Genomic DNA, 12,657 nt, shown 5'->3' on the forward strand with positions numbered 1-12,657 from the left:
TAGTCAGTGGCATCAGATGATGCACATGGTCCTCTGCAGAAATTGCACCCCCCTAGACGCCGGGCTCACCTGAGGATCCACTGAGTGCAGCAGGGACTGCCCTCACCCAGTCGGCCATGGCCTCGAGTGGCTTTGCAAAACACCCTCTGTGAGGCTTGGCTCCGTGATTGGCACAGACAGAGAGACAGACAGACACACTCTGCTACACACCTATACCTACACCCTGGGCAAGGATGCCAGAGGACAGAACAGAAAAGGACTCCTTTTCATCTGGCAGCCTTCTGACTCCAGGGAAGCAACTCTGAGCCACGACCTGCTGTTTCCTTGGCAACTGAGGCCTCAAAATAAACAGGATTCTGCTCAGACGGGCCAGTAGTCCATTCGGTTCAGCCATTTGCCCCAAGACAAACCACGCTAAAATAACACCCGGGATAGTTGCTGCCACTGTCTGCTGTCTCAGCCTCCCTCCCCTGCTGGCCGATACCTCTGTGTTCCCGGGCCACTGCTGCTAGCTGTCCAGAGTGGGGGGCACTTAGGGCTCTATGCACGCTTCTGTGCGGGGGGCTGTCTAGAGGCAGGTCCCCTGTGCTGATAAACAAGGCCAGGGAAAGTCCTGGAGGCTGACGTCCTCAGGCCCCCACGCTGCCTCCCTGCCTCCCACACAGCCCTGCGGACTGGTAGCCTGGAGACGGACCAGCAACTTGGTGTGCATGCCACGGCCCATTCTCTCTCCTCACACAGCGTCAGTCAGAGAGAGGGCGCTGGCTTGAGGCTGCCAGGGAAGCACTGCAGCGCAGTGACAGTGACAGACACAGCAGAGGACGCCAAGCGCATTCCCTCTCCCCTTGGAGGGAGACAGGCAGAGCCCTCAGCCTACAAGCTCTAAGGTAAGAATATCAGGTTTCTGTTCTGGGGAACAAGAGCAGGTTACATCGAGATCTGAGGGTGTGTGTGTGTGTGTGTGTGTGTGTGTGTGTCCATCCGAGTGCAAGTATAAAGCTCCATGCAGAGGGAAGAAAAAAGGAAACACTTAAGGCAGTAGGTGTTTTAGGCAGATACCTCTGCAAAGAGCACTCCTGCAAGGGAGCACCCGGAGGCTCACCTCTGGCTGGGTTTAAACCGTGGCTCTGGGGAAAGGGCCTGTGGGTGGCCCAGGCGCCTAGGAATAGGACTTGGAGTTCAGAGACTGTAAAAAACGATCCTGCACCAGGCTGCCCCATTATCTTCATTCCCCCACTGCCAGCCCGATGAGGACTGGAGGGGGCAGAATGTTCTCATTTACTTCAAGTGCTGGATGCGGCCCCTGCGGTTGGCAGAAGCCGAAGGCGGTGGCCTTCTTAAGTGGCTGGCAGTCTCCTGCTGGGTCACACTCACCCCCTGGGGGAGCCTGGAAAATCAGCTGCCTCGGAGAGCTCCTCCACTCAGTGGGAGCCTTCGATTTTAACCACCATTTGCATATAAAAGGTCAGATGGCAAGGTGGGCTTATCTGCATATGTTTTGATAGGGTGGTATTCCGATGGCCCCTGGGTTACTTCTTACCTGACCTTCTGACCTCCTCTGAAAAGTGCATCCTCATCTGGGTGCCCTTCCAGATAGACCCTGGCAGAGAAGGAGCCGGCGCAGATGGGCACATTTCTCTGGCACTTAGGCCAGGCCACACCCACATCACTATTACATGACAAAAGTATGCAAGGCTTCCAGACCGGATTGCTGGAAAAATTCAGACCTCTGGGTGCCAGGGTGGGAATTCCAGACATTTAATCAAGTGCCTGGTTTTCAGAGACCCAAGAGGGCAGGCGCCCACCTTATCTCTCCTCTCAAGTCCAAAGAGCACCCTCTGCCTCAGCAGAAGGCGGACAGTGTGCTTTCTCCAGCCCTTTATACCCACCCCGCCCCTCTGCTGTGCTTTGTGCTTCGGGACTGGCACCCTCCCTTCCATTTGCTACAGGGATTTGATTGTTTATGATTTAGCTCCGCAAACACCAGCAGGAGGACGCGAGCATTGGGCAGAGAGTGAGCCAGGCTCCGCGTGGGGATGAGCCAGCCCGAGGCTGGCAAACGGGTGAAAAGGCATGGGCCTGGCTCTGTGGAGTAGGGTCTGGCACAGGGCTGGCTGCTGTTTACTGGGGCCATTTGTGCGAATGGGTATGGATTTTGGTTGAGACTGTGATTCACAGTCACTAATTCCCTTTTCCTTTGTTTTCTTTATGTTGGTCATTGAGGGCTTCCAAGGAAAGTCCCCTTTAGAGACTGTGTATCTGAAGGCAAGATCACCAACTGTGCTGCTGGGGGCGGCGGGTGGACACAGGGCGACTTTCTCCTGTTGAGCCTGCCTTTCTCAGCAGGGGTACCTGGATTTGCACGTGAAGGCTAGTTGATTAAAGGCAAAGTCAATACATGAAAAATGAAGGGAGAAAACACTGAGTTTCTTGCAAACTCCCTCGCGAACCTGGGGTACACTTGCAGAGGTGTGGCTTGCCTGGTTCAGAAAAAGGAAGCGGAATTCAGCGGATTAAGCAGTTTGACTTTATAGTAGCACCAACCATGGTGATCCTATTTTCAGTGACAATGGCGTATGGACATCCATATGCTCCTCCCACACCTGGCAAAAGGACAGACATCTGATCCCAGGACAGAGTGTGTGCTTGTTCACAAGGCTGACATGTATGCTGTGGGCCCTGAATAAACTGTTAGGGGTCGTGGAGCAGCCAGCCCTGCTGAGCCGGCCTCCAGGACGAGGGTTCCTGCAGAGTGGAAGGCACACGCCTTCTACCTCATCTAATAGACACGTCAGGCTAATGAATACCCCTTGGAGTAAGATACTGGAAAAGTAACGTGCAGTTGTTTGTGCCACAGGCATACCCTGGTTTAGGTAAATCTAACACCTATACATGACACATAAATTGTACGCGAACGAGTATTTTTCCTTAAGAAAGGATCTGCTAATCAATAGATGTTTATTGGTTACGGACAGAGTATTGCATTTCAAGACGTGACAGGATCCAGCCCACTCAACCATAGAGAAGGGAGGGGAACTACCTGGGAGGGCAGGTAACAGAGAATCAGCCTGGGCTGGCAGAGTGTTCAACTCCGGTGGGAAGTAAAGGTGTCCAAGATACAAGAGGAAGGACAGGCACCGGCCCGATGGCCCACAGGGAGAGAAGAGGAAGGGCGGGAATAGAAATTACTTTGATTCCTAAATTTCACTATTTAAGGAAGGCAACATAATATAGTGGCTGAGAGCATAGATTTTGCAGCCAGGCTCCCAGAGGTTCAAAATCAGACACTGCCACTTACTAGTTCTGGGACCTTGTGCCTCAGTTTCCTCATCTGTAAAATAAGATACCAGCCATGTTGTTGAGAGGATCAACTGCATAATACTCTTAACACAGAGCCTCGTGTATAGAGAGTCCTATGTGAGTATTTGCTATTATTATCTATTATTATCACTACTGAAAGGTGAGTTCTGAAAAGGCTGCCCAGAGGTTGATTTGTTGCAAATTCCAAAGTAACATCTATTGAGTGGCCACTAGTGCCATATTTTGGACAGCGTGGAGGAGTCCTTGCTTTGTGTGGGGTTTTGCTTGTGTTTCTAAATATCCAGAAACAGAAGAGCTTCTGTGCTGGTTACTAGTGTTTCTTGAGACCCAGGCACTGTGCTTGGCTTTACACGTGTGACCTTGCCAAATTCTCTTAACAACCTAGGAAAGAGGGGGTGTTGCAGCTGCAGGATTTGAGGCGTGGGGGGACTGAACCATCTGCCGGAGGCTGCGGGTATCCGAGCCCAGCGCCACAGCAGGCTGTGCTCCTAACCGGTATGCCACCTGTGTTTTGGGTGTCTTGAGAGGCAGGTGGAGTTTGGTCACAGGGATTCAACACAAGGCGGTGTTTGAAGATCTAGAAAGCAGGCCAGGGTTTCAAAGCTCTGCCAGGAGACGCAGGACCCCAGCTTGGCCCACAGGCACAATCTCCACCTTGAGGACCTATGGCCTTTGGGACCCGGGCTTCAGAAACAAGGCATGAATGCAGGCATGGAGGACAAGGTGGGCCCGAGGTCTTCCCGGACCCGGTGCCTAACAGCAGAGACAGAGGCACAGACAGTGCTGGGCCTGGGCTCCATACACCCTCAGGCCTGAGGTCACGGGTCATCTTGAGCTAAGCGTGAGGTCAAGACCAGGTGGACTGCAGTTGTGGAGAGAGGAAAAATGGACAATCCGGAACTTAGTGTCTGGGTGCAGTGAAGTTTACAGGGATGTAAAAGACTTGATTTGTCAATGTGATCCCCTGAAATAGAACATTTAAAATGTGACTAACAGAAATTTGTTTTATGTATAATTGCTCAAGACCACCTCCCTGACTTCATCCAAGAAGGTGAGCCCACCTTCCACCAGGACTGTGTGGATGTGGGGGGTCACTAATGAACAGGACTCCTCTCTGCCCCTCCAGGGCCTGTGGTCTGGGCCGGGGTTTCCAAGCTTTCATGTGCGTAAGCATCACACGGGAGCTTGTTAAAACATTGGGGGTCTGAGTCCTGCTTACAGAAGTCCTGCATCAGCCGGGTTCCTGAGGGACACAGGATCCTGCTTTTCCTGGTTAGGCCCAGGTGGTTCTGATGTTTTGGTCCACAGGCCACCATTGTAAACGCCCGGGTCTGACATTCATTCTGGTCCCCTTGTCGTCATCACTGTTAATGAGAACACAGAGTCTTGTGGCCTGAATCAATAGCAACTAGTCTCTTCTTTGTCATCACCTTCATCCTAAGTTACCATTTTCCTTGGATGGGGCCTCTGCTTGTGATAATGACAGCGACAGGGCACCTACTGCGTGCTGAGTTACCGTGTACCTGGCACAGCGCTGAGCCCGTCATGCATGCTCTTCTCTCATTCAGTCTTCACCGCCGTCCTGGGAGTTAGGTGCTATTGTTATCTGCATTTTACATGTGAGGGGAAAGGCCCCACTGCTAGTTAGTGGCGGGTCTGGGAGGTGCACTCAGGACTGGCAGATGACCGGAGCACAGGCATGTAACCTCTAGCCTGGCCTATGAGAGGATTTTCGCTCTTTGTCCATTCAACCCTTCCTTCTCACCCTTGGCTGTTTCTCCAGTTCACATTCCTAACTTGCCCTCCCCCGTTCCCAGACTCCCATACAATTTCTCCAGGAGGTGTTTATTCCCAGTGCTTCCCTACTTATATCTGACTCAGGGTTCGTGGAAAAAGGGTTCGGGCAACGGGCAGGTGGAAGGTAGCTGTCATGGGTTGTATGACAGCCCCCTCAAGTTCACGTGTAGAAGTCCTATCCCCCAGTATTTAAAAATGTGACTTATTTGGAGATAGCTCTTTACAGAGGTAATCACATTTAAATGAGGTCATCGGGGTGGGCCCTAATCCAAGATGAGTGGTGTCCTTATGAAAAGGGGAAATTGGGACACAGAGACAAAGATAGAGGGAAGACAACGTGAAGAGACAAAGGGAGATGATGGATCTACAAGCCAAGGGGAGACGCCTGGCACAGAGTCTTCCCTCACAGCCCTCGGAAGGAGCCAGCCCTGCCGACGCCCTGACTTTGGCCTTCTGGCCTCCACGACTGTGAGAGAACAAGTTCTACTGTTTAAGCCACCAGTCTGCAGAATGTGTTATGGCAGCCCCAGCAAACTACTACTGTAGAGACCAGAGTCTTTTTTTTTTTTTTTTTTTTTTTGGCTTAAATAGTGTTCTTGGGAGCCGCAGGCAGGCCCAAGGCCTAGGAAGGAAGAAGGAATAAGTAGAAAGGATGAAGAGGGAGGAGGGAAGGGCAAGGAAAGAAAAAAGAAGGCAGGAAGAGACATAAGAGAGTGAGCAGGGTCTGGATACTTGGGGGCCATTTGTGACCTCTTCAGGCCTGTTCAGTTATGTTGTGGGGCACCTCCTGTGTGCCAGGGAGCGTGCTAAACTCGGGGCTGCAACAGGGCCTGGAACCCTGAGTCATGACTGGCATAAAAGTGAGAGGCTCAATGGGGATACCGATACCAGTCACACAACAGCTCAGCTGAGCGGTCCCCTGCAAGCGCACGCAGAGTGCCAGGCCCAGCCAGGGGCTCTGGCAAAGCTCCAGTGAGGAGGGGACACTTGGGTTGAGATCTGGAGGGTCAGCAGGCATCAGGGTGAAGGCAGAGTGTTTCGGGTGGAGGAAAGAGTATGTGCAAAGGTCACATGGTGTGAGGAATTGTGGCACTGCCGAGGAAGACAGGCGTGTGGTGGAGGGAGGGGGATTCAGAGCCCTAGGGGCAGGTGAGGGCCCGACCATGGTCGCTACATTTAGGTCCTTAAGCTGAGAGCCATAGAAGGCCAGAGAAGGAAGCCATCCGATATAGGGCAAACTCTCACTCCAACAAAGGCTACGTTGGCATACATATGCCGATGGTGCCAGCCAGCAATGGGCCAGCCCTGAAGCAAGACGTCAGGTTTCTTGAGCCCACAATCCTGCATAAACTCACGCATTCCTGCAACAACTCTAGGACACAGGTGCCACATTACAGGTGCCAGCGGGCTGCCTTGCCTTTAGGGAGTGAAGTGCTAGGCCACTTCCCAAATAGTGTTCCAGCCATGGTCTCCCCTCAATCAACCATGTTGTGTTTGCCATGGCCCCACTGGGAAGGGCCTATAAAGAGGGCCCGTTCTCTCCAGTCCGAGAGGTTAATCAGCAAGCTTGGCCCCAGGCCTGGCTCAGACTGGCGCTGACCCCGCAGCCCCTTCTTTGAGAGAGTCCTTGTGGACGAGCCTCCCCTTTGCCTGCTGTACTTCAGCTAAAGCTGCAGGGGCGGGTGTGCATTCAGGAGGCTAGTTACTCAGCAGGGCTGTCGGGAACAACACGGAGTGAAGTTGCAAAGGAGAATGAGGTGAGGTCAGGAGGCCCAGGTGGACCCCTTGTCCGCACCAGGGGTGAACGTGGGCACAGGCAGGTGGGAAAGCGGGCAGACAGTGCTGAAAGAGGGAGAGGAAAAGACCTGGAGCCAAATTTTGATCCATGCATAATTATACACCAGATGCAGCAAAGAGGCCTGAGGCTGGATGCCGGTGCAGGGTCGGGGGTGGGGCTCCAGCTTGGTGTCCACACCCCTCCCCGGTCCCTCCACTACCAGACACACACCACACCCACCGCTGGGAGGCTTCCCTTCAACGCAGAATGCTGTCGGTGTGATCCCTGTGTGCGTCCTGGTGTAAAACCGAACGTCTTTGCCGCACATCCTGACTTCTACAAAGAGAATTCCCTTCCTTTTTCTCTGAGCAGAGGGACTGCATTTGGCTAACCAAGGATGAGTGAGTTCTTGGGGCAAGTGGGGCACATGCTGGAGAAAAGACTTTGAGGAAGGCGGCAGCCCGAGGCCGCCTGGGGAGCGCGGTCCCCGACTCCCGCTCCTGTCACACCGCCCCGCCCGCGCTAGCTGCCCTGGCCTCTTCTCCGTCCCCCTGCTGCCCCACGTCCTTCCCTGCCTCTTGGACTGTGCCGTCCCTGTTCCACCGGCCTGGGTGGCTTCCCCCCAGTTCTTTCATCCCCATCCCTCTCAATTCCTCAGTGTGTTTCTTTCTGGCTACTTCCTACCTTATCTGTTTCCAGCACTCATCCCAAGCTGTAGCTCTCTTGTCAGTTTTTAAAAACCTGCTATTACCCATTCTCCCCACTAGAATGTGAGCCTCATGAGGGCAAGACCTTGTCTGCCTTGTGCCCTGCTGTGTTCCCAGTGCCTAGGACAGAGCTGGGCCACACAGTAGGTGCTCCAGAAATAATTGTGCGATGAATGAACGAGTGAATCATTTGATCTTGGGAGTGGCAAAGCCAAGACCAAGGACAGCAGTGGGACCGCCCACCCTCTGTTGCTCCTCAGAGCTCTAGAAAAAGGCCCGGGACATCTGAAAGCCGAGCTGACAAGTTTCCATCAAGGACCTCTGACTCTGGCTCAGGTGGGCAGGCCCCTCAGAGTCCCCAGGACCCCCTGTACGTGTCAGATTCTCTGGCTTACTCCTTATTCTCATCCCTCCAGAGGGCTTCCTTTGGGAGTCTGGGAAAATCGGCCTAGTTGTCTTTATGCATGCTGAGAGACGAAGGACTGGTTTCCTGAAAGTCACCTTTCTTCTCCAAAATGTGGCAGATGCGCATCAAAGGCAAACAAGCAGTGTCAGGCGCCCAGCAGGGAGATGTGGGCCCTGGCACCCATGGGGGCAGACAGCAGCTCGCCTCCGCCTCCACCACCAGTCAGCTGGGAGTGGCGGAGGCGGTCGGCATTGATTAATCAATGTGTGCAAAGTGCTGCACGGATACCTCTGAGGATACAGAGAGCTTCTAGAAAATGAGGCCTTTTTGTCCTTCCTCAGAATCTTCGTCAGAATGGAGAAATGGCAACGGGGAGGGGAAGCTGAGAACGAATGTTACTGTCTGGAGTTTACAGAGCAAGCACGCAGCCCCAAGGAGAGAGAGTGCGCCCCTGGTCCAGAGGCACAGGCGGAGGCGGCCCAGGCCTCTCCAGTGATTGGGCGATGTGTATAGGAACAAAGCCTTCCTCCTTAAAAGCCTCCACTTTTTTTGGGGGGGGGTGTTTGAGGTGATGATGGAGGTGCAGGTGGGCTGCAGAATGGTTTCTTCCCACGGACAAAACCTCCACTCGGTTGGCCAGGCCTGTCCTGGGTGGCTTTGCCGAGGGTTCAGGAAGCAGCAGCCTAAGTTCCTTGGAAAGACAGGTGACACGGGACACGGAGAAGTCTCCTGACAGTTCCGACTCTGACCCCTCCCGCATTACCCTGTCTGGTTTCAGAGTGGCAGTGTGTGGTATGGACGGCAGGGCAGCGCAGAGGCTGAGCGTGTGGACTCCGGGGCGAGACCGGGCTTGAATTCTGGCTCTGACACTCGATAGCTCCACTGCCCTGGCCAAGCTGCACAGCCTCTCTGCTTCTGTAGAACAGGGGTAATGTGGCACCTGTATCCTAGAGCTGCTGACAGGAATGCGTGAGTTTATACAGGTGGACTCCATAGTGCCTGCAGGTGTTATGTTATATCATCAGCGTTAGCTGTCGCTGTCCCATAGGGTTGGTTTAAGAATTTAGTGAGATAAGACGTGTAAAGATCCCCAAATTTTTTAGGATACAATGCATAGCACATAGTATTTCCTCATAAAGTATTAATTATTATTCCCACTGATAAGCTGTGCAGTCTGGCCAAAGTCTTTTGGAAGCCTATACAAGGATGCATTTGGAAAAAAAAAAAAGAAAAGAAAAGAAAAAAAAGAAGGTCCTGTGGTATGAAGGTCACCTGCTGCCCTGCTGTTCCCTGGTCAGTCTTTTTTATTCCGGGGGACAGTTATCAGCCTGTGCTTTTTCAGCACTTAAAATCCTCACGTCAGGAACCTAGAACCTGCCAAGGAAGCAAAAGTCCCTAAAGGAGTTTCAGCGCAGAACAGACACAAGCTCCCGGGGCAGCGGTTAAACTGCAGGCTTTCCAACCAACAAGTCAAGAACAGTGAGCTTCGGGCTCCTTTTGCTCCGTTCACAAAATACCTTGGGGATTCCCACCTGTCAGGAGGAGCAGCTCTTTGGAGTAAGGGCTCCTCGAAAATTCTTCCCCAGGGCCCCTGGCCCTAGGGTTTGAGTTTCAATCGTTTGAGAGCTGACTGCAGGGACCAGAGGGGTGGCCTGCTGCCGCCTGGCTGTGAAGCGCGGGCCGGCTTGCCTTCAGGCTGCCGGCTCCGCCCTGCTCGCCCCAGGTGACCTGGGGGAAGACATGGGTCCTCTCCTGCTTCGGTTTCCTCCTCCGCAAGAGAGCTCCTCTCCGGGGGTGGAGGAGGTTCATTAAGGCTGGTGAGAAAGCTCCAGCTGTCTCCCTCCGGACACTTATTTCCTCCCCTTCCCTGTGGCCCTCCTGCCCATTCCGTAGCTGTGGATTAGAGAAAAACTCAGAGGTGACCGCTGTTCCAGGGGTTTGTGACTCTTCCCTTGCTCCAGGTGACCATGAGCACATCCCCTGGCTTCTGGAGCAGCACGGAAAGCTGCGTGGGACGGGGTCCGGGTCACAGTCTGGAGGAGGGGGTGCGGGCAGCCCGTCGAGCAGGCCCGCCCCCTCCGTGCGCCGCCAGGGTCAGGCTCAGGCTCAGGCTCAGGCTCACAGCCTGCTCTCGGACCCTCGGCCTGCTGCTCTCCTGGGTCGTCACACCTCTTACTAAGGTCTGAAGGTAGATGGCCTCCCATCAAGGTGGTGGGCCCCTGACTGACCCACTGCGACCCTTCCCAGATGCCTCCCCATCTCCCACTGAGACCTGAGGCTTAAGTACGCAGCTGGTTCTGGGTGGATCCAAGTACAGACAGTGCAACTGGGGGGAGCCCGTTTCCAAGACGATGACTGAGTTGTTTCTAGTGACCCATGGACCTGACCCTCCCGCCTTCCACTGCCCTAGAATTGAGCCAAGCCTTTGGAAGGCGGCTACACCTTGGGATGTCTGGCTGGGGCCCTCCTGGGGTGGGAGGCTCGGGTCCCACGCTGGGATGGGCCCTGGGCAAGGTCAGGGGCAGGCTCAGCCAGAGCGGCCTCATTGCCTCTGTGTTACCTCCTGACCTTTCCCTCTTCTTCCGACGGCATGGTAGTCAGACGTGGGTGTGGAGGCCCCTGCTTTCGGAATTGTAAAGAACATCTCTTTTTAAAACAGATCTAAACACATCTGACACTCGTCAGACTATTGCAGCCCCAAAGTCAGTATTTTCCCCCAGTCAGGTTCCCTGCCCTTCCTGGCCAGTCCCACATCCTGCTGGGCCTGCGTTGGCCGCTCATGTTTCTCATTATCTCTCCCCCATCCTCTTCAAAGGCTTCTCACTCCAGCCAGGGGGTTTATTTTTAAACTTGCACAGTAATGCTAGGGCTGAGCAGGACACACTGCCCACATTCACGGGCAACTGGGCTGCCTGGAAAAGCAGCCCCCTTTTTCGGAGATTTCCTTTCTTCCTCCCTCCCTCCTTCCCTTCCTTTCGTATTTATCAGGCACCTTCTCCATGAGGGGTCCTGCCTGAGAATACGAAAACAAAGGGACAGATATTGTCCCTGACCCCGAGGAGCTTACATTCTAATGGGGCAGGGGAGTGGGGACAGAGCGCGCACGCACTCACACACACGTATACAAAGTAAGCCAACAAAGAAAGAAAGAAAATAAGTAGAAATTGTGATAAGATCTATTCTATAAAGGAAATAGACAAGGCACGGGAACAAGAGAAGCTGTTAGAAATTAGGTAGAGAGAGAAAGCCTCTCTAAGGTGACATAGCAGTGGAGACCAGAAGAATGAGGGACACCATGCATGTGAAGAGGAGGGGTGAAGACTATCTGCGGAGGGAAGAACACCTGCTGAGGCCCAGGAGTGGACAAGAGCTTGTGTGTTCTGGAATCCAACGGAAGGACACCTTACGCAGCGCGAACAAGGGAGGAAGGGTCAAGATGAGGGCGGAGAGACATGCAAAGGCCCGATCACGCACAGTCCTGCAGTCTTGAAAAGAGTTCGGGCTTCATTCTGAGTGCAGTGAAAAGCCATGGGGGCGACTGGAATCCAGAGGCGACATGCAGTGATTGACATTTTAAGGCCTTCATTTGGTCTCGAGTGGAGAACTGACTCTAAGCGGGGCAGGAGGAAGGCCGGGTGCAAGTTAGGAGGCCCCGGAGCCACGCAGAGGGCAGAGGACAGGGGCTGAGGCGGGAGAGCGGCAGTGCCACAGCGAGAAATAGTCCGGCTTGCTGGGGAATCAGCCTGCTACTCGAGCTCACAGAACAGTCTCCCACACTCACAGACGGAACAGAACACCAAGGCCCAAAGTCACGGAGTTGCTCAGTATAAGCCATAGAGCCTGGATATCCAACTGCCAATAACTAGTCATGTTTATTAGGTTTCCAAATGCAATCAAGTAAGTTCTTGTCCAACACTGGCTCCTGAGATTTTCTGAAAGGTGTATAAACACTCCAGTCTCGCTTTGAACCGCAGCAGGTCTCTCTGTCCTTTACAGCTCTGGCTGGGAGACGGGGCCCAATGGCTGTGACTGAGTGATCTCACTACCCGTGCAACTCAAAGGTGTCTTTATCTGCCTGAATGACCTGAACGGTGGTCCCTGCTCTCCAAGAGAAATACAACTGCGTTATTACTCATTGGGAGAAAAGAGATAGAAAACAAAATAGTACAGCAGTGTAGCCATTCCACACAGAGTAATAACAGTAATAGCTATTATTTGTTGTGTACTTCAAGGCTCTTTACTTCAAGTGACCCATTGCATCCTCCAAAGAGCTGATGAGGTAGACCCCACTCTTAACCCTTTACACGGATGACGGAGCTGAGGCCGAGAGGGAGGTGAAGGGGTGCGCAGGGGTGACGGTGGCAGTCGGGGCTCGGAGGCTGGGCGGCCTCCACTGTCTGCTGTGACCATGGCTATGTTTTTAAAACTGTGTAGAAAATGACCTGAAGGAGATCATCCAACATGTTAGCAGAGCAGGGATTGAGTACATTTCATTTTTGGTTTAAGTTTTTTAATGCTTTGACTACACCATGCTTGATATATAGTGGATACCCCAAAACTATTTGTTTAATGGCACTGTTGAGTTAATGAGTATGTATTACTTGTTTTTATATAATTAAGCAATATTACATTATAGGGAATATAAGTAA

The 12,657-nt window shown here is 53.2% G+C and overlaps 1 protein-coding gene across 1 annotated transcript in view; it reads left to right on the forward strand.

The window, feature by feature from the left end:
* Window positions 1-729: 729 nt before the first annotated feature.
* Window positions 730-12,657, forward strand: part of FGF1 (fibroblast growth factor 1) — an 81,357-nt gene continuing 69,429 nt past the window's right edge. The window contains exon 1 of the mRNA XM_054568252.1: window positions 730-887. The gene's annotated coding sequence lies outside the window, so the exon portion shown is untranslated. The remainder of the gene's footprint in view (window positions 888-12,657) is intronic.

The sequence above is a fragment of the Pteronotus mesoamericanus genome, unplaced genomic scaffold, assembly GCF_021234165.1.
Source record: "Pteronotus mesoamericanus isolate MK-2021 breed Mesoamerican mustached bat unplaced genomic scaffold, CSHL_Meso_final contig_2, whole genome shotgun sequence".
In the NCBI taxonomy this organism is placed as follows: domain Eukaryota; kingdom Metazoa; phylum Chordata; class Mammalia; order Chiroptera; family Mormoopidae; genus Pteronotus; species Pteronotus mesoamericanus.